General features: G+C 44.1%; 1 protein-coding gene across 4 annotated transcripts in view; it reads left to right on the plus strand.

Moving 5' to 3' along the window:
• The window catches only part of FAM168A (family with sequence similarity 168 member A), a 173223-nt gene that overhangs the window by 14566 nt on the left and 136543 nt on the right, over positions 1-22114 (plus strand). For all 4 annotated transcript variants that reach the window (XM_053385404.1, XM_053385406.1, XM_053385407.1 and 1 more), the window contains one exon: positions 20604-20701. The gene's annotated coding sequence lies outside the window, so the exon portion shown is untranslated. Of the gene's footprint in view, positions 1-20603; positions 20702-22114 lie in introns of those variants that run through there.

Below are 22114 nucleotides of genomic sequence, written 5' to 3' on the forward strand. Positions count from 1 at the left end.
AATCTCCAGACGTTAAGCAGTGTCAACGAGCTTTATACAGGTCCCTCAGTGAAAATACTGAGGTAAAATTTTGCAGCTCAACTCAGGGGCCACTATTAAGAAGGTCATGCTAATTCCCATCATGGTCCTTTCTTCTCTTAAAGTTAGTACTTGAGCAAGCACTTGCTAAATTATCTTATTCTCCTGCACAGGGGAGGCCTAAGAGGCCTGCAAGCCTCAGGCCATATTTATATATTGCTTTTCCCTGTTAAATATAATTATTTTGACCACGTAGAAATCCCTTACTAGCAAGGTTAGTGGTACGTAATTTGAGTAGTGTTTTTCCTAGGGATTCGTAAAACTGTGAACACTTGACCAGATCAACATTTCCCCCCAGGCTGATTGACTCTGTACCCCATAGGACTTTGCCTGCTTATCTGTATGTCTTAATAAGCTTTCTATTTTTATCTCTCTGGGGTCTTGGTCTGTGTAGTCATGTAAAGCCTCAAGCCAGTTAATTTGTCCATAATCCAGTTAAGAAGACGTTCTTAAATTTAAACAAAGTTAAAAACTAATTGCCTGATCCTGCCATGTTAATAGAAGCACCTCAGGGTAGATTTTCCTGGTGCACGCAGAACATCCACTTTATCAACAGAAAGAGTGATATGTTTGTCTACCCATTTCTTTTAGGTTATAATGAGTTACAACGTACAGAAATTAGCACCCATATACCATAAGTAATATAACAATATGGATATCTGAGTTTTCAAAATCCTAGAGTTTATATTGGATTAGAGCAGCCTTTCTCAACCTTGGGTCCCCAGATGTTGTTGAACTACAACTCCCATCACCCCTAGCTAGCAAGGCCAGAGCTCAGGGATGATGGGAGTTGTAGTCCAACAACATCTGGGGACCCAAGGTGGAGAAACAATGGATTAGAGTAACATATTTATTTATTACGTATGTGCCTTACCTCCCCTCCACCCTAGAGAAGGCTGGGTACAACAGTTTGAAATGGGTACTCCTGGCAACCTGAAACTACCTGGGCTTCAGGTGACAGTACTGCATCAAGGACCACCCCAAATAATGCCCCTGTGCAACCCCATCCACACCTAGTAGTATTTCTACTTCCTGTAATCAAGAACCCCAAATACATAGCACGGCTATGTTGTCTGGATTCAGCTTCAGTTTATTGGCTCACATCCAGCCCATTATTGCCTCCAGGCAATGGCTTAGCAGCTCAACTGCCATTCCTGATTCGGATGGAACAGGTAGATCTAGGTGTCACCAGCATATTGATGATGTGCCTCATAAAAGTACATTGCCCCACATAAAGCACATTGCAGTGGTCCACCCCTGAAATTACTAGGACATGGATAGCTGTGGCTAGGCTATCTGTACCCAATAGGGGTCAAATGCACACCATGGCATGTGGAATTGTGGATCCTTTTTTACATATATGTATCTCTCCTGTGTCACTGGTGAATGTACCAGCCGTGGAAAGCAACACACAGACTCTTGTCTTAGCCCTACAGAGAGCAGCAAAATTGTACTTGCTCTGAAGGGAGCAAGCACAGCTTCCCAAGAGCCTAAATGGGGAGTTGGTAACCATATCCCAAGAGATCTTGGCTGTCTTCCTGTCTGCCAAATTTCCTCAGCCTGACCCCTCTGATTTGTCCACAAAACAACTGTGATGGATGGACTGATAAGATCAGAATTAAGATGTCCTTTTGTATTTACTGAGTTGAAAGTGATATAATCTCACTTTGTAATTATTTTATTACTAAACTTTATTATGTAGGCTCTATAGCTTTCTTGCACTTGGTTTTGTACTGCAGAATAGCTGTTAATTTTGCAATCTGTATCACACCGTTCGCGTCACATTTGAGTGCATTAACAAATCATAGCAGAATTAAGCCCAAGGAAACAAAATGATAATTGTTTTCAAATGGGGATAAGTGATTCCTCCAGCCCTTCTTATCAAAGTTGATAATGCCCTCCCAGATATACTCGAAGGCAAATTATGCTGATGTCTTGTATCATAACCCAGAAGACTACCAAATGTAGTCTTAGCATATTATAATGTGGAACTGGTAATGAAACAGAAGTATTTACATTGAAAATGCCTTGGCATTTCAGTGTCTCTGATCAGCCCCAAATGCAGCAAGCTGCCATTTGCAAAAACACAGTTCTGCTGGGAGCCGACTTTGAGCTACCTGATAAACAGATGGGGACAGGACAGCTGAAACTGCTGTACCAAACCCAAGAGTTTGAGCTCCCATTCTCCTCTTCCCAGAGTGATTGTGCACCGCCATTTAAATGTTCACTCTGTATTTAACTAGGAGGAGTGACTTTGAGTCATAGAATAAAGTGTAAAATAAAAACATTCAGTTGTTGGTCCCGTGCAAACCCTTGGGAAATAGTCATAAAAAGGCTTTGCCTGGCAGTGGAATTAAGACAGTGGTGCCAGGCAGGCCTTCCTGGAGAGGGCATAGAGAATGATGATGATGATAAGTTAATATTTGTATGCTGCCCATCTGGTGGGGTTGCCCCAGCCACTCTGGCTAGCTTCCAACAAGATGGAGAGCTGTTACAGAAAAGGACCATAATCTTGCTGCTGTCTCCCAAGCCTCCCTTTGGAGGTGATGTGCAGAGAGGGGCCTCTGGGCAGGTTCCAAGCTGTAGGTCAAAGCAGCACACTGAATAGGGCCCAGAGAACATCTTGTCAGCCAGTGCAGTTGGGCCAGAACCAGTGCTAAATGTTCATGCCTTCCTGTCCCAGTTAACAGTCTAGCCACCATGTTCTACGCTATAATTTATGAACTCTCTTCAAATGCAGCTCTACATATAACACATTGCTGCGGTATAACCTAGAGGTTATTTGAGCATAAACAATGGAAGCCAAGATCTCCCTCTCAGACAGTGTTGCAGCTGGGTTACAAGTCGGTTCTTTTTTCCAGACTTAGAAATTCTATCTTATGAAAACACAGGCATTGATACAGTAAAATAAGCCCTAACCGTTGCAGATGCCGTGTCATAAGAGGCTAGTTTATGTATGTTGCTGTGCAATTTTTCTTCTTCTTTCCCATGGACTATATATCTGCACATCACAAAGGGAGTAATAAGATGGAGGTTTGAACTGCAATTTCCTAGAAATTGCTCCTTCTGGTAAACGATCATTCAGTCTCAAGCCCTCTGATGCAGTGGATGGAACAATAAATACAATAATGCTCTTTTATCTTACAAATAGTTGCTTAAATGGGTTGTTTGTTTTTAATGATAGTATGATCCACAGGACTCATAAATGCCTGTGATTTTATTCTCATGGAAATAGCTCGCGTATTTTGGCTCAAAAGTCTCCTGTTGTGGTTAATTTCTATAATATGCTAGCTAATCTACTCTTTTTATCCTCTGCAGATCTAGTCTAGTGTTTCCCATATGGTTTGGTAATTAGCCCAACACACAGTCCATTCTCCTTTGCTATGGGCTGCCAGGTGGTTACTAGGTAACTGGCTAGTCTCCCTGAGTAAGAATTCATGATAGCCCTGTGATTAAAAGGTTGAGTTGCAATTTAGAAATGTGTGTTACTGTTGCTCTTGGGAAGTCAGGAAGAAATATTTGCCAGTAGCAAAGGCCACCTTACATATGTCGTGACCTATTTTGCTGTAGCAACTTTGCATAATTGAAGTGTCCTGCTGGTGCCAAATTATGGTTGATAGATCCATTAGGATAGACCTACTCTTTAATCCATGGTTTGGGCTCTGTGAAAGGGCCAAGAGGTGGCCAGGAGAATACCTGTGCCGCTATCACAGTTTGCTAGAAAGACTTTAAAAACCTATATGTATCTGAAAAAGCTCTAAAAATGTCTCTATTTTAAGAGCCTTTCCAGCTGTTTTGGCAAACCACTGCAGCAGCACAGGTGATGCCTGGCCACGTTTTCCGTAATGCCAGCCTCTGGGAAGGATCATCTTGGCCAGGCACCCCCAAACTTGGTCCTCCAGCTGTTTTGGGACTACATCTCCCATCATCCCTAGCTAACAGGACCAGTGGTCAGGGATGATGGGAATTGTAGTCCCAAAACAGCTGGAGGGCCGAGTTTGGGGGTGCTTGATCTTGGCTCTTTTGCAGAGCCCAGGCCAGGGAGGTGGTGGTGAAGAACCTGCCAGTGCTACTGCTCAGATAAAGCAGGGAGGACAGAGATGAGCAGCTGCTGCGGATGGGAGTCTGGCCCAGTGGTGAGTGAATGGGTGGCAGGTTGGGCCAGTGAGTGGTCCTCAGCAAGTGCCCTCCATGACTGAATGCTGGTCCTGGTCTTGACACCTCGCCATTGTGAATTTCCCCTGGAAGGTGATAATGGGGAGTTGCTCATAAAAGGTTTTCTGGAGAGGATTTACAGAGAAGTTACTTCCTTTCATGTTTATAGGGTGGATTAAATAAATGTTTATCTCCTGTGCTCTGCATGATGTGTTGGGCTGCAGCTGTTCAGGGTGTGCCTTATGTAGTCCATTATCTAGCCCTCAAGCATCTGACAGCAGTCGAGGCAGCTTAAGTCCTGAGTGTTTCAAGAATTATGTCCCCGAGATACTTTCTCCTGCAAGTCTCTTCCATTTCTCAAAGTACTGCATGCTTTGAAAGGATCATGTTCCTTGCCGTCTCTGAGGAAGATGCTCTCTGATCTGTGTGTTATGTAGAAAAAGAAACTAAGACTCTTTGGTTGTATTTGGTAGGCCGTGTGTAAATCATGTATAAATGTGTGTGTGCAAGCTGTTTAGTGTATTTTAATGATACACGAGTGTTGCCTGTTTTTGTTTTTTCAAGACAGGGTGAGCAAGAAGTTAGGAAATGTTTGTATAAAGGAATGCTAGGGATTTGCCTCCCAGGTTAGGCGCCTAATGTTTGCCTGCCACTTGTCCGTATTCATTTTGATTGAGTTGAACTTTTTCACGTTTTGGGTCTTTCAGAAGCATTGCCTTGCCTGAGGTGTTTACACAGTGGAAGAACAGGATGATGTAGGTTTGCTTCGAAGGATCTTACTCCTCCGTATATGCCAGTAACAATTCGATTTTTCCTGTGCTTTCTCTTATTGTAGCAAAAATGGCATTGCACACAAATAAGAAAATGGTATCGGAAGTGGCGCCAGGGTTTGCAGAATACAAAGAATTCTGCGGGCAGGGTGGGGGGAACCCTAAGGAGGATGAACTGCCTCATAAAACAGCTCCACAATAACTCAAATGGTGTGGGGTTTTGTGTGTCTGGGAGGGAAGAAACTGTCAGTGGGGAGAGGCAGGAACCGGGATAGAATGGAGGCATTAGAATGGAACCAAAAAACATATAGATAAAGAAATCTAACCCGCAGCCCTCCAGGTATTGGACTGCGTCATCTTTGGCCACTGCCCATGCTAGCTGGAGCTGATCCAAGTCCATTTGGAGGGCCACATGTTAGCCAGTTTCTAGTATCCTGGAAAAGTGCTTAGCAGTCTGGCCATAACCTTCTGGAGCAAACTACCAGACAGCATATTATTGCAGGTCACCCTTGCAAACTTGCTTGTAGTCAGGGCCGTCTTACCCATAGGCGCTAGGGGTGCGGGGCTCTGGGCTCTCAGGGGTACCAGGCCAAGAGTCCGGGGCCTGCGAGTTGAGTCCGGGGAACAGCCTGGCCGTCGGTTGGAGCGCTGTGGTGGGCTCTTCTGTGGGCAGCTCTGCGCCACGAGTTCGGGCGACCCAGCGAGACGCTGAGGCGGCCGGCCGGCTCCGCCCTCCTGCGTGCCTGGGACTGGGCAACCTGGGGGGGGGGTGCCGGATGATCTTTGCACCCCAGCGCTGCATATGCTTAAGACAGCCCTGCTTGTAGTGGTTGGTTGTATGATCATTAAGATTATTTAAGTGTGCCTGTGTCATTGTTTTACCCGCTGGAGCCTAAGGAAGAAGGGGATGCTGGAGATTTATATAAATACATAAAATCAGATTATCTTTGGGGGCTCTCCATTCCTTAGAATTTCCAGGGCCAAGTAATAATTCCTTCTAGGCAAGAAGCTAACCTGTTCCTTCCTAATCTACTACATGTATCCATGGACCACAGTGCTCAGGCATCTAATCCATGAAAGTCTGTGCCATAATAAAATTTGTCTGACTTTAACATGCCACGAGACTCTATTCTGGCTTCGACAGACTAGGACAGCTATCCCTATGGAGATTATATTGTCTATGTTTCAATGATGTGGCTTATTTCTTTATTGGTCATAGCCATTATTTTGCCTTGAATTCCTCGTGTAGCCTATTTAACAGCTGAACATTGCTGAGAGAAATATAAGCCTCTCAAAAGAAATGCCTTCACAGAGTAGTACTTCTCCTCTGGAGTTAATTGTGTGCCACCTTGAGTGTTTTTAAAGAGGAATAAATTATCTAGTCAGCTGTCTTGGGCTCTGGTTGGGATATTCACATGTGTATAGGCTTGTGGAGGACTTCCTTATTAATTAGGAGTGCCTCTTTGGTGTCATTACTTAATTGGGTGCCACAGGAGCTTGATGCAACAAGTAATGCACTTAATTAGGGGAGGAGCCATAGCTTAGTGTAGAACATCTGCTCTGCACGGAGAAGGTCCCTGATTCAGCACTCAGCATCTCTTGGGTACCAGGACTGGGAAGAATGAGACAGTGGAGGATTGCTGTCAGTTAAGGGAAACAATATTGGCTTAGAAGGACCGAAGGTATAAGGCAGTTCTGTATCTAAGAATCCAAATCCTTTACAGGGTATACACTAACTGGTGTGTATTGCTCAAGCCTAGTATTTTAGCACCTAACAGCTGTGGTCTTCTGTGAGTAAGATCTGTTATTCTGTTTGCTGAAGTGCTTCTCCTGATAACAGTTGCCTTCTCGGGTCTTTCACATTGTGCAGTTGAATTTAAAGTGTGATTGTCCAGCCGTTGTACTGCTTAGCACTGGGGTCAGCAAACTTTTTCAGCAGGGGGGCCGGTCCACTGTCACTCAGACCTTGTGGGGGACCGGACTGTATTTTGAAAAAAAATATGAACGCATTCCAATGCCCCACAAATAACCCAGAGATGCATTTTAAATAAAAACACACATTCTACTCATGTAAAAACACCAGGCAGGCCCCACAAATAACATAGAGATGCATTTTAAATAAAAGGACACATTCTACTCATGTAAAAACACACTGATTCCTGGACCGTCTGTGTGCCGGATTTAGAAGGCGATTGGGCCTGATCCGGACCCCGGGCCTTAGTTTGCTATTCATGGTTAGCAGAACTGACTTTATCAAAATTTTAGCACACAGCGTTCTAAGATTAGACTTCTCTTTGGTATGTTTGAGAATGTTAGACTCTCTAGAATATGTGCAACATATTTAACACCAAACCATGGTTTACTGCAGGGGTTGGGAAACCTTAAGGCCACAGGCTAAATGTCACTCTCCAGGCCTTGAGGCCATGCCTACGTCCAAGGCCACACCCACTCCTTAGGCCACACCCCTTACTAGCCCTGCCCTCTGCCTTCCTCAGGGGCTGCAAAGTGTTCTTGAGCTGTGTTAATGCCTCTTACTTGCCTATATGGAGAGGTTTTGTGTGGGTGGGGGCATCTGTGTAGAAAAAACATTTTTGCATGGCTGAAATGTAGCCCACTGTACAAAGATAGCAGCCACATCCGTTGCTGCACCCACTTTATCATCATCATCAACCTTTTATTCGACCGTCAGTCAGAAAAAAGTACATTTGTCAATACACAGTTAAAACATCCAGGAAGATTTTAGAACTTAGCCAACACTAAAATGGGCTAAACAGATAGCCCCATATCAATACAGTCAATTATAGTCTTGCGACGCTTAAAAGCTAAAAAAAGAAATTTGGCCACCAAGGAAGGTATAGCTCTAGTGACATTATTCAGCAAGTGTAAGACCTGGTTTTCTCCGGGTAGGAAGCTAAATTGACATAGGAATGGGTCTATAAAATTTTGTCTAAGCTCTGCATAAGAAGGGCAAGTCAAGAGAATGTGTTCAGTGGACTCAACCACACCCATGGCACAATGACAGGTTCTCTGGGCGTATGGTACTCCCCTGTACCTTCCCCACAATATCGCAGAGTCAAGGACATTTAATCTAGCCGCTGTAAGAAGTCTGCGGTATTCCACATAGTGGATTTCTGCAAGGTAGGGGGCTGGTATGGTCCGATAAATCTGGTCCCCTAGGAACATCCCTGGTTTTACCTGGGCTATGTCCTCTTGTCTGGCAATGTCACTCAGTCTCCGGGAGATCACAGCTCTAGCTTGATTGTACGTCATAGACTCAAAGTAAAGGTGAGACAATCCGCAGGATTGAACCTTGTTAATGACCTCCCTTTCCCACGATGATTGGAAATCGTCCCTCAATATCAAGGGGGCAATACCCACTGGTTTAAAACAAAGCTTGAGCCATAGCCAGAGCTTTGTCTTCAAGGCCACATACCGTAGAGCTTGCCAGCCGACCTCTAATCTCATAACCGCACCCGCTACCGAGGGGGGAATCCTAAGAATGGCTCTAAGGAATCGTGTTTGGATAGAATCCAGTTTCAAAAAAATCCCTACGGGAGCCTAAAGAGATGCCCACCAAAAGAAGGGGGAGGACTTTCATTTGAAAGAGTCTCAAAGCTATCTTCACTGATTGAGCCTGATTCTTAGCATATAGAGATCTAATCTGGGTGGCTGCTTTAGATGCATTAGTTGTTATATAGTCTCTATGGGCCAGAAAAGACCTATTTGACCGTATTACTTGTCCCAGATATTTAAAGCAGTTAACCTGCTCTAGGGGGATCCCGTTCATCGACCATCGATGGAGTCTCGGTCGGGCAGAGAAGACCATGATCTTGGTCTTAGCATAGTTGGGCTGGAGCTCATGCTGATCACAGTATTCATGTAGAGCTTGCAGCATTCTCCTCAGTCCAATAGGGGATCTGGCAAGAAGTGCGGCGTCATCCGCATACAGAAGAACATTCAGAGATCGGCCTGCTAATTTGGGGGGGTGGAAGGCATCATTGGCCATGTGAGTCACCAGTGAGTTAATGTAGAAGCTGAACAATGGTGGGGCCAATAGACAACCCTGTCTTACCCATCCACTTTATCCTCTTGCCCCACCTACCATTGGTATGTGGCCCCCGGAAAGCTGCCCTCGGTGGAATGCGGCCCTTGAGCTGAAAAAAGGTTCTCTGGCTCTGTTTAGTGCTATTTGGATGAGCCTGAGCGTAGTCTTGGCCTCACACATTGTGCCCCCTCCCAAAAATGAGTAATGAAGCTGGCTCGTTAAACCAACCATTGTTTGAAACGAGGCAGAAGCGTTAGCCGAGCTACTGTTTTTCTCCATTTCAACCCCGCCCCCCTGGCCTGCGATATAAGGCTGATACTGACCTACTGTACCAAATTGTCGTGTGGATGTGAAACTCTGAACAATGTAAATAAGTCTGGAAATCCCACAAGCTCGTAGCAAGCATGTTAGTAGCCGATGTGAAATTCCATTGTATATGCCTTTGTGGAACTCATGGTCCCGCACCAGGTAAGTTGTAAAGTTCAAGGCTTTTCTAAAGTGCTCTATATTTTAGCATTGGCTGGTGGAGTTAACCGTTCCACTGAGTATTTCTCAGTGTTCTTGTACTCCAGTTCACCTTAAAAAGGGCTAAATTCTGTAAAGCTTCATAGATCTAGGGTATAGATCACCCCACTAAGGATGGGGTGATGAGCATTAGAGTTTGCAGATGTTGCAATTACATAAGAAGGAAAGGAAATGGCACGAGGTGTTACACTTATCCACAGATATAAAAGTGTTAACAAGTATATTATGGAAATACTAGCATGCCATGTCAGAGCATCTGTTTCGCTGATCATGTTAGAGTTTCAAAAAGAGGATGATAGGGAATTTTTCAGCTTAAACCTAGTTTGCTTTAACTGCTGGGAAATATACTTTTAAGTTAAACAAATCAGTGATTCTGATTCTCTTTTTCTTTTACTACTGAGGAGAGATATTTACAAGAGATAATCTCTCCACTGCAGTGATTGATTTGTGCCATGCAAAGTCTTATTATTCCTTTGAGGAACTCTGTTGAAGACATCAACATTGAACTGCCTAGTGGATGTGAATATAAATGAGTATTAGTGTTGACATAAAATCCTGAAAATTGCAGCATTGCTACAATGACAGTAGACCATAGGTAGTCCTAGAAGTAATTTTCTTGGGACGCAGAATAGCTTTCAGGTGATAAACCTCTGCATGGATAACACATGTTGTTGCTTTATGGGGCTTTTGTCAAACTTTGAAAAGAAATCAATATACAGTACTTAGTGGGACATAGACAGGTAGTGTCAAGATGGGCAGGCCTTGAATTTAGGTACAGTGGTACCTCGGGTTAAGTACTTAATTCGTTCCGGAGGTCCGTTCTTAACCTGAAACTGTTCTTAACCTGAAGCACCACTTTAGCTAATGGGGCTGCCGCGCCGCCGATGCACGATTTCTGTTCTGATCCTGAAGCAAAGTTCTTAACCCGAGGTACTTTTTCCGGGTTAGCGGAGTCTGTAACTTGAAGCGTATGTAACCTTAGGTACCACTGTATTTGTATTTCTGCAGCAGTCCTCCTTGCTGTTGAGATCTAACTGTGCACAAAAGCTGCATATTAAGAGAAACTGTTTTGGGCAGAAGACAAAGAACTTTCAAACTTTTTCTATCTGTTCCAGTTTGGTGTTACCATTTTCAGTACTAAATACTAGAAGCGTAATGCTTGGTTGTTGCTTGTTCAACAGGAAGATCCTCTGCTCTTTTGTTCCCAAGTGATTTTGTCTGTCTCGAGTTCCGAACCTGGTGTCTCCTATTTCCAACTCTGCTTTATGTCTTTCTCCTTCCCCCTTTACTTTCCAACCCTGTGTGCCTGCCCTGATGTAAGCTTGCGACTTCTATCAAAATGACCTTGTCTTCCCCCCTCTGCACTTTTGTACCGACCTTAGACGCTGCCGCTTAGAGGCTGCAACCTGGCACTTTAGCCTGTTGAACTTGCCAGTGCTGCTCTGATAACCTGGTTTAACATCTGCCTTGGCAGCTCTGTGAATAAGCCTGGACAAGTTATTAGCCTGCACCATTTTTACTAGTCCTTTTATAGACAGAGCAGAATTGCAAATTGTGTACAACACAGAAGTTAATTGCCACTTTATTCACTTGGACGAAACCCTCCTGGGATGGGGTGGGGTGGATGGGATGGGATGGGAAAGTGTGTGGCTAGGCATTAAAGGGGAGGGGAAGGAAGGACTAGGGATGGGGAGAACCAAAGTCTTGATTCTTATGTTGTTGTTTTGTCATTTAGTTGTGTCCGACTCTTCGTGACCCCATGGACCAGAGCATGCCAGGCACTCCTGTCTTCCACTGCCTCCCGCAGTTTGGTCAAACTCATGCTAGTTGCTTCGAGAACACTGTCCAACCATCTCATTCTCTGTCATCCCCTTCTCCTTGTGCCCTCCATCTTTCCCAACATCAGAGTCTTTTCCAGGGAGTCTTCTCTTCTCATGAGATGGCCAAAGTATTGGAGCCTCAGCTTCAGGATCTGTCCTTCCAGTGAGCACTCAGGGCTGATTTCCTTCAGAATGGAGAGGTTTGATCTTCTTGCAGTCCATGGGACTCTCAAGAGTCTCCTCCAGCACCAGAATTCAAAAGCATCAATTCTTTGGCGATCAGCCTTCTTTATGGTCCAGCTCTCACTTCCATACATCACTACTGGGAAAACCAGAGCTTTAACTATACGGACCTTTGTTGGCAAGGCGATGTCTCTGCTTTTTAAGATGCTGTCTAGGTTTGTCATTGCCCTTCTCCCAAGAAGCAGGCGTCTTTTACTTTCGTCACTGCTGTCACCATCTGCAGTGTTCATGGAGCCCAAGAAAGTAAAATCTCTCACTGCCTCCATTTCTTCCTCTTCTATTTGCCAGGAGGTGATGGGACCAGTGGTTATGATCTTCGTTTTTTTTGATGTTGAGCTTCAGACCATATTTTGCGCTCTCCTCTTTCATCCTCATTAAAAGGTTCTTTAATTCCTCCTCACTTTCTGCCATCAAGGTTGTGTCATTCTTTATAGCCTACATCAAAGATTCCTCCTCACCTGCATTCAATTCCTTATGGCTATCACCTGAGTGCTTAACTGCAGTAACTTGTATGCCATACCTCTAGCTGAGAGTATGCTGTCCTGGACTAGATCCTTTGATGACCAATTGCTTAGCTGCTGCTGTTTAATTTTATTGTGATTGTGTGGTTTTATTTTTGACTATTTTTCCTTATGATGTTGCAAATGTGTTGTCGTAATATATTGTTGTAAGTCAGCTTGCAAGAAAGTTTTCCCCAAAGGCTGGATGTAAATTTATTAAATTAAGAAATAAATAAATTTCACATTGCAGCAGAAAGTGGCGGAGCTAGTAAACAAGTTTACAAACATGGTTTTCTGTTGTACTCATGACAGTGCTAGAGGGAAATTTATACAGAAGGATGGTTTGTTTGGACTGTATTCTAGGTACAAACAGAGGCCCCTAAAGGGATAAGATCTCTCTGTTCTGTGTTTTATCAATAACAGATTGAAAATACATTTAGTGCCTTATTGGAGCTGGGTTTTTGAACTTGCAGGTGGAGGATGAATTAATAATTACAGAAAAGTTTTGATTCCCCCCCCCATTGTCAAAGTAATTTATAATAATGGTACGGCACACTTTTAAATATTGCTGAGAATGCATAAGGGATAATGATGCCTAAAACCATCAAACAATCAGTTGAGAGAAAGAGCCTGAGGAGATCTGTGTGCAGAAAACAGTTGAGTTCCAAAATGAGCGTCTGATTAAGAGGGGTGGCTTAAAGGATTGGCATCTTTTATAGATGACAAACTTTTCTTTCTACATCATAAACTTAAGCAGTGGAAATGGTAGCATGGTTGGAAATTTGTTGTGATGAGCAGAGAAAACACCTACAGCTCTGTTAATAGTTCAGAATATTAAAAAACAAGGAAGGTTTTATGGTTGTGTTGTACAACTATTCCATCTTACGTGAAACACATGTTTTATTTAAACATTGGACTGCCCTCCCTTCGCCTCTTTTGCTTTAATTGTGTGTTCAACACAACAGTGGTTTTCTAAGTCCTGGATGTTCTCACTTGGGAGATGAGATTAATATGCAGTTGTAATTTCTGAAGCTGTCCGTTGGTACTAACTCACGGGTTGCATTTACATGCACTGCTAAACCGTGTTTAGTGTTAAAAAGATGAGGCTGTGTGTGGGTTGCGTAAATTTCAGAGTGGATCTTATGCTGTAGTTTGGGTATGGGAGTTGAGTCCCTGATCTAAACAAACACATAATATAACACTGAAAATGAAGCTGTCGCTGTCTCTGTACATGTCTAATGCCATTATTAAAAGAACAGCAAGTCCTAGAAGAAAAGTGGTTGAGCATGTGTGTGAGAGAGAACGTATTTCTGCTTTGACTGCATTTCTTTCTCTGTCACCGGAATGTGACCACTTTGTGTAAAACTGCAGTCAGTGTATCTTTTCATGAACACATAATATATGCTCTTTTGAAGTGCTGTGTTCTGATGAACAGAATGGCCTTAGCTTTCACCTAAAACTCACCAGGGTGAGTTTTTGTGGAGATTTCTGCTGCCACAACCGTCTCCTGCTGCAGATGGAAAATAAGAGCTGCCGAAGAGCAAATAATTTGGTACAACATTCATTCAGCCATAGTGTGCATTGTCTTGCAGCCCACATCTCAGCGGCTCATTAATTCCGGGAGTATGGGGTAGTGACCACATGAAAGTTAGCAATATTTTTCATTGAGATGGGCAAATTGGAATGGCTTGGAAACAAGTGGTGCTCTTCCCTCAAAAGTCAGAAAAGGCTTGATTTTCTGAGCCAGTTTTACTCTGGAAATTGCCCCTCCCTCCCATTCCTGCTCCCCTTAAACCCCCTCCTCTCATCCCTTTAAATTATACTTACTGAGTGAATAGGAGAAAGAAGGCATTCAGATGTTCTTATTTCCCTCTCTGGTTACACACGGTGGATAAGCTTGGAATTTTTCTATGGTTGGAGAAGAATTTGGGAGCTTGTGAAACTCTCCTCTCTTTTGAGGTAGGTTTTTAACGGGCCCCAGAGCTCAAATCTGAGCCAGAGCTTTGGCAATTTTTTTGGACATCTCTACTTTTTAAGGACATAGGAAGAGCCTTTTGGATCAGACCCCTGCCCATTTGGTCCAGCATTCTCTTCTAATAGTGGCCTGTCAGATGCAAAATATGGTCTGAAGCTCAACATAAAAAAAGAAGATAATGGCCACTAGTCCCATCACCTCCTGGCAAATAGAAGGGGAAGAAATGGAGGCAGTGAGAGATTTTACTTTCTTGGGCTCCATGATCACTGCAGATGGTGACAGCAGTCACGAAATTAAAAGACGCCTGCTTCTTGGGGGAAAAGCAACGACAAACCTAGACAGCATCTTAAAAAGCAGAGACATCACCTTGCCAACAAAGGTCTGTATAGTTAAAACTCTGGTTTTCCCAGTAGTGATGTATGGAAGTGAGAGCTGGACCATAAAGAAGGCTGATCGCCGAAGAATTGATGCTTTTGAATTCTGGTGCTGGAGGAGACTCTTGAGAGTCCCATGGACTGCAAGAAGATCAAACCTCTCCATTCTGAAGGAAATCAGCCCTGAGTGCTCACTGGAAGGACAGTCGTGAAGCTGAGGCTCCAAGCCACCTCATGAGAAGAGAAGACTCCCTGGAAAAGACCCTGATGTTGGGAAAGATGGAGGGCACAAGGAGAAGGGGACGACAGAGGACGAGATGGTTGGACAGTGTTCTCCAAGCTACCAGTATGAGTTTGACCAAACTGCGGGAGGCAGTGGAAGACAGGAGTGCCTGGCGTGCTCTGGTCCATGGGATCACGAAGAGTCGGACATGACTAAATGGCTAAGCAGCAACAACAACAACAAATGGGCACCGCTTAGCTTTGTAAATGTACTAACAGTTTTATTACGAGGAATTCAGTGGTTCTATGATTTACACCCAGGTCTCCCCAGTCCTACACCAACACTAACTACTACATCTACATCTGGCAACTGTGATTGCCGCAAACCATCCCTTGGCTCCAAGTCAGAACTGGCAATCTATTTGAAACCATGGTTTCCATTTCTGGTCCTGAGGCAGGTTATGATGCTGGGGAATTTGGGTCACAGCACAGGGACAAGATAATGCACAGCACTTGTCTTCTAAATACCCTTATTTAAATACCTTTTGTACTCTTGGAGAACAAGTATATTATGGTGAATATTTTTAAGCTGTGAACTAGGAGGATGAGAATGATTTTGGATTAAAGAGTATGATAGTTTTTCAGCCTCAGCCAGCAACTCAGCCACTCAAGCTTCCTTCCCAGTTGCTAAGTTTCTGCACTCAATTTGATGCTTGCATTTTTTCCCGGTGCTGCAGCTTTGCGTGGTTTCCAGGATTCTGAGCTTCATTTGTTAATATGCAGATCATCTGAGGTCACTTTCCATAAAATAGGCTTTTATCTCAGTTAATATGTCCCTGGGTGTGTCACCTCTGTCCTTCCCCTATGGTATTATATATTTTTTGTTCTCATGAGTGCTCTTCTTCCCCACCCCCTAAAGGAGTCCCTTAACAAATGCCTTTTCATCCTCCTCAACGTGCCAGCCTGCTTCTACTGGCTATAAATCTAGCCAGACAGCATCTGTGGGAAAAGTACACATCCTCAGACTCTTGCCAATAATCGTGTCCACATCCTGCAAGTCGAGAAAGGAATTTCATTAAATTGCAAAACTCCCCCCCCCAAAGCACAGGTGAAGAAACACAACCAACTCAAATATCCTTCCAGTAAGCAAAGTTTATTACTGCCCCTGTGGAAGGTGGGGCTCAAAGGTTCAGTTGTGTTGAAGCACAAGATTCCCTCTTAATCTTAAGTTCTCCTTGTTTAAAAAGAAAGGGGAGGATCAAACTTGGATTTGAAATTCAGTTAATATTTCCCAGTGAATGTATGCCACACAAAATACACACCCAGAATGGCTTGCACTTATTCAGGGGTAGGAAACCTAAGGCCCGGGGGCCGGATGCAGCCTTCTCAATCCGGCCCACGGATGGTCCGGGAATCAGCGTGTTTTTACATGAGTAGAATGTGTTCTTTTATTTAAAATGCATCTCTGGGTTATTTGTGGGGCCTGCCTGGTGTTTTTACAAGAGTAGAATGTGCGCTTTTATTTAAAATGCATCTCTGGATTATTTGTGGGGCATAGGAATTCGTTCATTCCCCCCCCCCCCAAAAAAATATAGTCCACCCCCCCACAAGGTCTGAGGGATGGTGGACTGGCCCCCTGCTGAAAAAGGTTGCTGACCCCTGCACTTAATATTATTATTACTACTACTACTATTAGTATTATTATTAATAAACAAATGTATGCTTCACAGTATAAAGCCTTCAAAATGGTGTGCAGAGTAAAAACAATAAAGCTGTAAAACAATAAAATCAATTCAACAAACTCTAAAACAATAAAACTGTCCATACAAACTCTAAAAACGATGAAACAGTTTTTTCAGATATAAAATTGATCTTTCACAAATGGCTGGGTTACACCTCAGGGAATGACTTTATGAACAAACATGTATTCAGTAGATACCTAAACACCATCATTCTAGGTACCTGCCTGATTTCAGCCTCAGCTGCAATACTAAAATCTGGTTTCTTGCACAGGCTAAACGTACCTCTGAGGCTTATGGTACTTTGAGTTCCCCATAGTGTAGTCAAGGCAGTCCCTTGGATATCCTAATCCCAAATTGTTTAGGACTTTGATTGCTAAAAGCAGCACCTTGATTTGTGCCCAGTAATAGACTGGCAGTCATTGTGACCAGTTCACTAAGAACTGTTGAGCTTACTCAGGAGTATAGTCAGGATTTTGTACAGTGAGCCTGTGTTAGTTTGAAAATATGGAAAAATCCATACCTCTTAATGCTTTTTGACAACCTGGTTGTGATGACAAACAGAGTTAAGGAGCAACCTGCCGATTCGGTAAATTGAGTGATGGGTCCTAATTTGTGTGAAGGGATGTGAGATGTTGCTTCCTTAAACAGTCTTGGCTATGAAAGGCAACAAGGAGTATCATGCAGGAGTTGGGATTTCATTTATTTATTGAAAGCAAGAGAACCCAGAAGACAAGGTTGGATGATAGGGGTGAAACACTGTGGCTGATGGCCACATAATATCTGTACTTTTCTCCTCTTGTGTCTTCCAAAATCACTAGGCTGCAGGTATTGCTGTCTCTCCACTGGAAGAGGAAATAACCTTCTAGCAGGCATGGGGGAAGAATAGATTGAGAAGGTGTGTGTGTGTGTGTGTGTGTGTGTGTGTGTGTGAGCGTGCATGCCAGCTAGTTTAACAGATTTTAACATCAGCCTCTGCCATGAATTATTTGATGGGGAGACACTTGCCCATTTCATTTCATCTTATTCTTAGCTCTCAGAAATGCATAGGTTTCCATTCCTGCTGTGTTAGTGATGAACCTTCATTCCGACAAGGGAAAAAAAGGAAGCTCTGAAAAAAAAGCATTTTTTTGCCACCCATTAACATATGAAGCATAGCTACTGACAGGCACCACGGGCTATTCTTACGTTCTTATGTAAGCTAGGAAACAAGGTCTGTTTGTGGCACAAGAAAATCCCTCCTCTGAAAAGGAGACTCTTCCCCTGGTGACACAAGAGTTGGGTGATGGATCGAGATGTGCAGGGGATAGTGGTAGTGTGCGGGATGGGGCTGATATTAGAGGCTTAGGTGAGCAGTGCCACTCAGCTTCCTGGAGATGGTCTAGGCTCTCCTTCTCTTTGGCCTGGTTATTTTTCTTTTGTCTTTATGAGTGCCTTCAGATTATGTGTTTATGTGATTAATGTTGAATGCAGCCACCTTTGTGTCCTTTCTGGTGAGCTTTGATGGGTCATTTGGCTGGCTGATGCTAGAAATTGCATGTTGGACTAAATGAACATTGGTCTGAGACTGCAAGGCTATATGGACTCCCCCCCAGGCACTGAGTAATGTTGGAAAATGTCTGGAGTTGCTGAGCATCACCTAGAACCTGGGTGGCCAGAGTTGCAAAATCAACTTGGAGTCACCTGCTGAAGACTTCCTAAGGCTAAGAAACAGAAGACATGGAACTTCTATTGCTGCTCTTCTCTCCCTGTGAGCCATCTCACAATCCTTTCTCCTGGGGGACGCAGGTGGCGCTGTGATCTAAACCATTGAGCCTCTTGGGCTTGCTGATCAGAAGGTCGGCAGTTCGAATCCCCACGATGGTGTGAGCTCCTGTCGCTCTGTCCCAGCTCCTGCCAACCTAGCAGTTCGAAAGCACGCCAGTGCAAGTAGATAAATAGGTACCGCTCTGGCGGGAAGGTAAACAGCATTTCCGTGTGCTCTGGTTTCTGTCATGGTGTCCTGTTGTGCCAGAAGCGGTTTAGTCCTGCCGGCCACATGACCTGGAAAGCTGTCTGTGGACAAACACCGGCTCCCTTGGCCTGAAAGTGAGATGAGTGCCGCAACCCGATAGTTGCCTTTGACTGTCAGGGGTCCTTTACCTTTACCTTTTACCTTTCTCCTGCTGCTGCTACCACCACTGCTCTCCTACTGAATCCTCCTTCACTTCTTAATCCATTCTTGATTGTGTCATTTGTAGCCCATTCTGTCAGTGTTCCTCAGCAGACCTTTTGTAGCTTGATCAAACTCCAACTGATTGATCTCCTGTGGCAACTAGATCCCTGTCCATGTATCCTAATTCATGCCCACCTCTGTACTTTTGCATGTGTTCTCTCTTTCACTGCAATGCACCCGGCTACATATTCAAATATGTAACCTTAAAGTACAGGAAACGGAGCAGGAGTGACAGGTTATGCATTACTTCATGATCTTTCACATAAACTTTCATCTGAGTCGCTTAGTACTGGGCTGTTCAGGCAGTTTGTTCCAAGAGTCTTGGATGTGAGCCTGTGTCCCTAGTTGCCTCCGCAAATGTGTGTGTGCGTTTGTGAAGCAAACGTAATAAAATGAAGTTGAATAACATTAGAGATGGCTTTCTGAAATTAGGAATGCAACTTGGATGAAGGTGCCTGGAGGGAAATATGCCAAGACATCACAGAGGGTTGATATGATGGTGTTTGCCCAGGCTGCTGCCTGTGTTTATGTTACTCCTTGAAAATGTTGTTTGGCAGTTTGTGTGCATATGCGCGATTTGGATTTTGGGAAGTCTTTGGACTGTCAACAATACAGTACCTGGAGTCTGGGATGCGGGTAGCGCTGTGGTCTAAACACTGAGCCTCTTGGGCTTGCCGATCAGAAGGTCAACGGTTCGAATCCCCACGACGGGGTGAGCTCCCATTGCTCTGTCCCAGCTCCTGCCAACCTAGCAGTTTGAAAGCACGCCAGTGCAAGTAGATAAATAGTTACTGCATCGGTGGGAAGGTAAACAGTGTTTCCGTGCACTTTGGTTTCCATCACGGTGTCCCGTTGCTCCAGAAGCAGTTTAGTCCTGCTGGCCACATGACCCGGAAAGCTGTCTGTGGACAAACGCCAGCTCCCTTGGCCTGAAAGCGAGATGAGCACTGCAACCCCACAGTCGCCTTGGACTGGACTTACCGTATTTTTTGCACCATAACACTCACTTTTTTCCTCCTAGAAAGTAAGGGGAAATGTTTGTGCGTGTTATGGAGGAAATGCCTATGGGTGGCATGCCTACGGATTTTCCTCCTCTAAAAACGATGTGCGTGTTATGGTCGGGTGCGTGTTATAGAGCGAAAAATACGGTAACTGTCCAGGGGCCCTTTACCTTTTTTTACCTGGAGTCTGTTAGTGCAGGTGCTGTGATTTATCTTTGTCCCATGTTAAGCTTTTTTTTGTTAATAGCTGAGATCTGCCCCACTGCACTCCTATCTGAGAATATCTCTTTTATTTTCCATATCATACTCATTTTACTGGAGTTAGTTTTGGACATAATTTGGTTGGGTGAATAGTGAGGTGCTTTTTAATAGCCTTGATTTTGAGGCTGAAGATAAATGTGGGCTTGAATGCAAGTGATCTTGGCCAGGCTGCTTCTTTAATGCCTAATGAACTTTCCGCCAGAGATTATTTCCACCCCCTACCTCCCAGACATTTTTTGTTTTGCAGGATCTTCTATGATATTGCTTTTATATGGGAATTTGGGGAGCTGCTACTGGGCTGTCACCAGCTGGTCAAAGTCTTTTTGAAAATAAGTTGGTTTTTTTAAAAAAAAAATACTGGCAAGGTTCTCCTGCTTTTAACAGTTGTATAAGAAATTCCGCAGCTGATGCTTTTCCCAGTGTGGAGATTCAGTCATGGGGAAAGTTTCATCCATTGGCTACATGGGGAAATAAGCTGGTAAGGCTACAACTAAAAGGCATCAAACTGCTCAAGATGGTTCATGTCAGATGCTGCCTGGTTTTGAAGAAAGACTCTGCTTCATGCTTTTGCTGTTATCCACACTGTTAGGTAAATTTAACCAATTGCTCTTTACAGGGCCATGTCTTGCAGCAAGTTATGGGCGTGTTTTCACCTCTTCCTTTGTTGTTTGCTGTTTTAGAGTTGTGGAATGCTGTGAAGACTTCCCTGGCCCCACAGTCATAGACGAAATACGTTTGGAACTATTTTCAGCTGAAGGATATCTTTCATCTATTGAAGGTACCAAACTTTATCCTTACTGCCTCAACAGGCTTCATCTTTGTGCGGAATTTCAACCAGTTTTTCTCCAGATCCTAAAGCACACAATAGAACGTATATCTGCTGAGAAGGGCCTTGTAAAACTCTGGTATTAACTGGGCACTTTGCAGAGATTTTGAGATTATAATATGCAATAAGATTAAAACATTTTAAGAACCTAAGAAGAGCCGTGCTGCTGTCCAAGGCCCATCTAGTTCAGCACCCTCTTTTCATGGTGTTCAACCAGGTGCCTACAAGGCAAGTCAGACAGGACAGCTCTCTCGCCACTTGTGACTCTCAGCAACTGGGATTCAGATGCATACTGTTTCCAAAAGTGGTTATAGAACATAACCAGCATGGCTAGTAGCCATCAATAGCCCTCTCTTCCATGATTTTTTCTTAAAAATATAGAGCGATGTAGAAACGAAAAACAGTAACAATCTTCTTTTAAAGCCATCTAAGTTGGTGGCGCTGTGGTCTAAACCACCGACACTAGGGCTTGCCGATCAGAAGATCAGCGGTTCGAATACCCGCGACGGGGTGAGCTCCTGTTGCTCGGTCCCAGCTCCTGCCAACCTAGCAGTTCAAAAGCACGTTAAAGTGCAAGTAGATAAATAGGTACCTCTCCGGCGGGAAGGTAAACGGCGTTTCTGTGCACTGCTCTGGTTTCGCCAGAAGCGGCTTAGTCATGCTGGCCACATGACATGGAGAAACTGTCTGTGGACAAATGCTGGCTCTCTCAGCCAGTAAAGCGAGATGAGCACCGCAACCCCAGAGTCGTTCGCGACTGGACTTATATGTCAGGGGTCCTTTACCTTTACCTTTAAGTTGGTGGCCAGCACTGCCCCCAGTGGGAGTGAGTTCCATAGTTTGGACTATGTGCTGCTGAAATAAGTACTTTATTTTATCTTGTCTTGAATATTCCAACATGCAGCTTCCTTGTATGTCCCACCCCTGATGCATGGCTTTCTGGTGCCTAGGCTTTTCTCTTTAGCTCTGCAGGGAAAATGACTTCAGCTTAGCTCATCTGTTTGCTCTTCAGATCTTGCTCCTGAGCCTCTGTAGATCACGTGATTTGGTAGCTACTGCTCAGCGTGAAACCAAACCCTCTGAAGCAGCACCGTCCTTTCTCTATGTGGCTTTTGAGCAATTTGCTTTGTGATTTTTTTTCTCTTTTGAAAACGAAACATTTGAAGCATAAGATTGTCTGATGGGTTTTGGCAAGGATTGGGAGAAGAGCGCGGTCAGTCCAAAACTTGAGTACATAAATATCTTCTCAAATCTAGTGCAGAATGAAGGATGCCGAGAGACCTTATTGAATAGAGCCTGGTGGGTGACCAGCTTAGCGATTTCCTATTTCCTGGAAAAGTGCAGCAGGCTTCTCAGCAGTGGGAA

Source organism: Podarcis raffonei, chromosome 4 (genome assembly GCF_027172205.1).
Source record: "Podarcis raffonei isolate rPodRaf1 chromosome 4, rPodRaf1.pri, whole genome shotgun sequence".
NCBI lineage: Eukaryota > Metazoa > Chordata > Lepidosauria > Squamata > Lacertidae > Podarcis > Podarcis raffonei.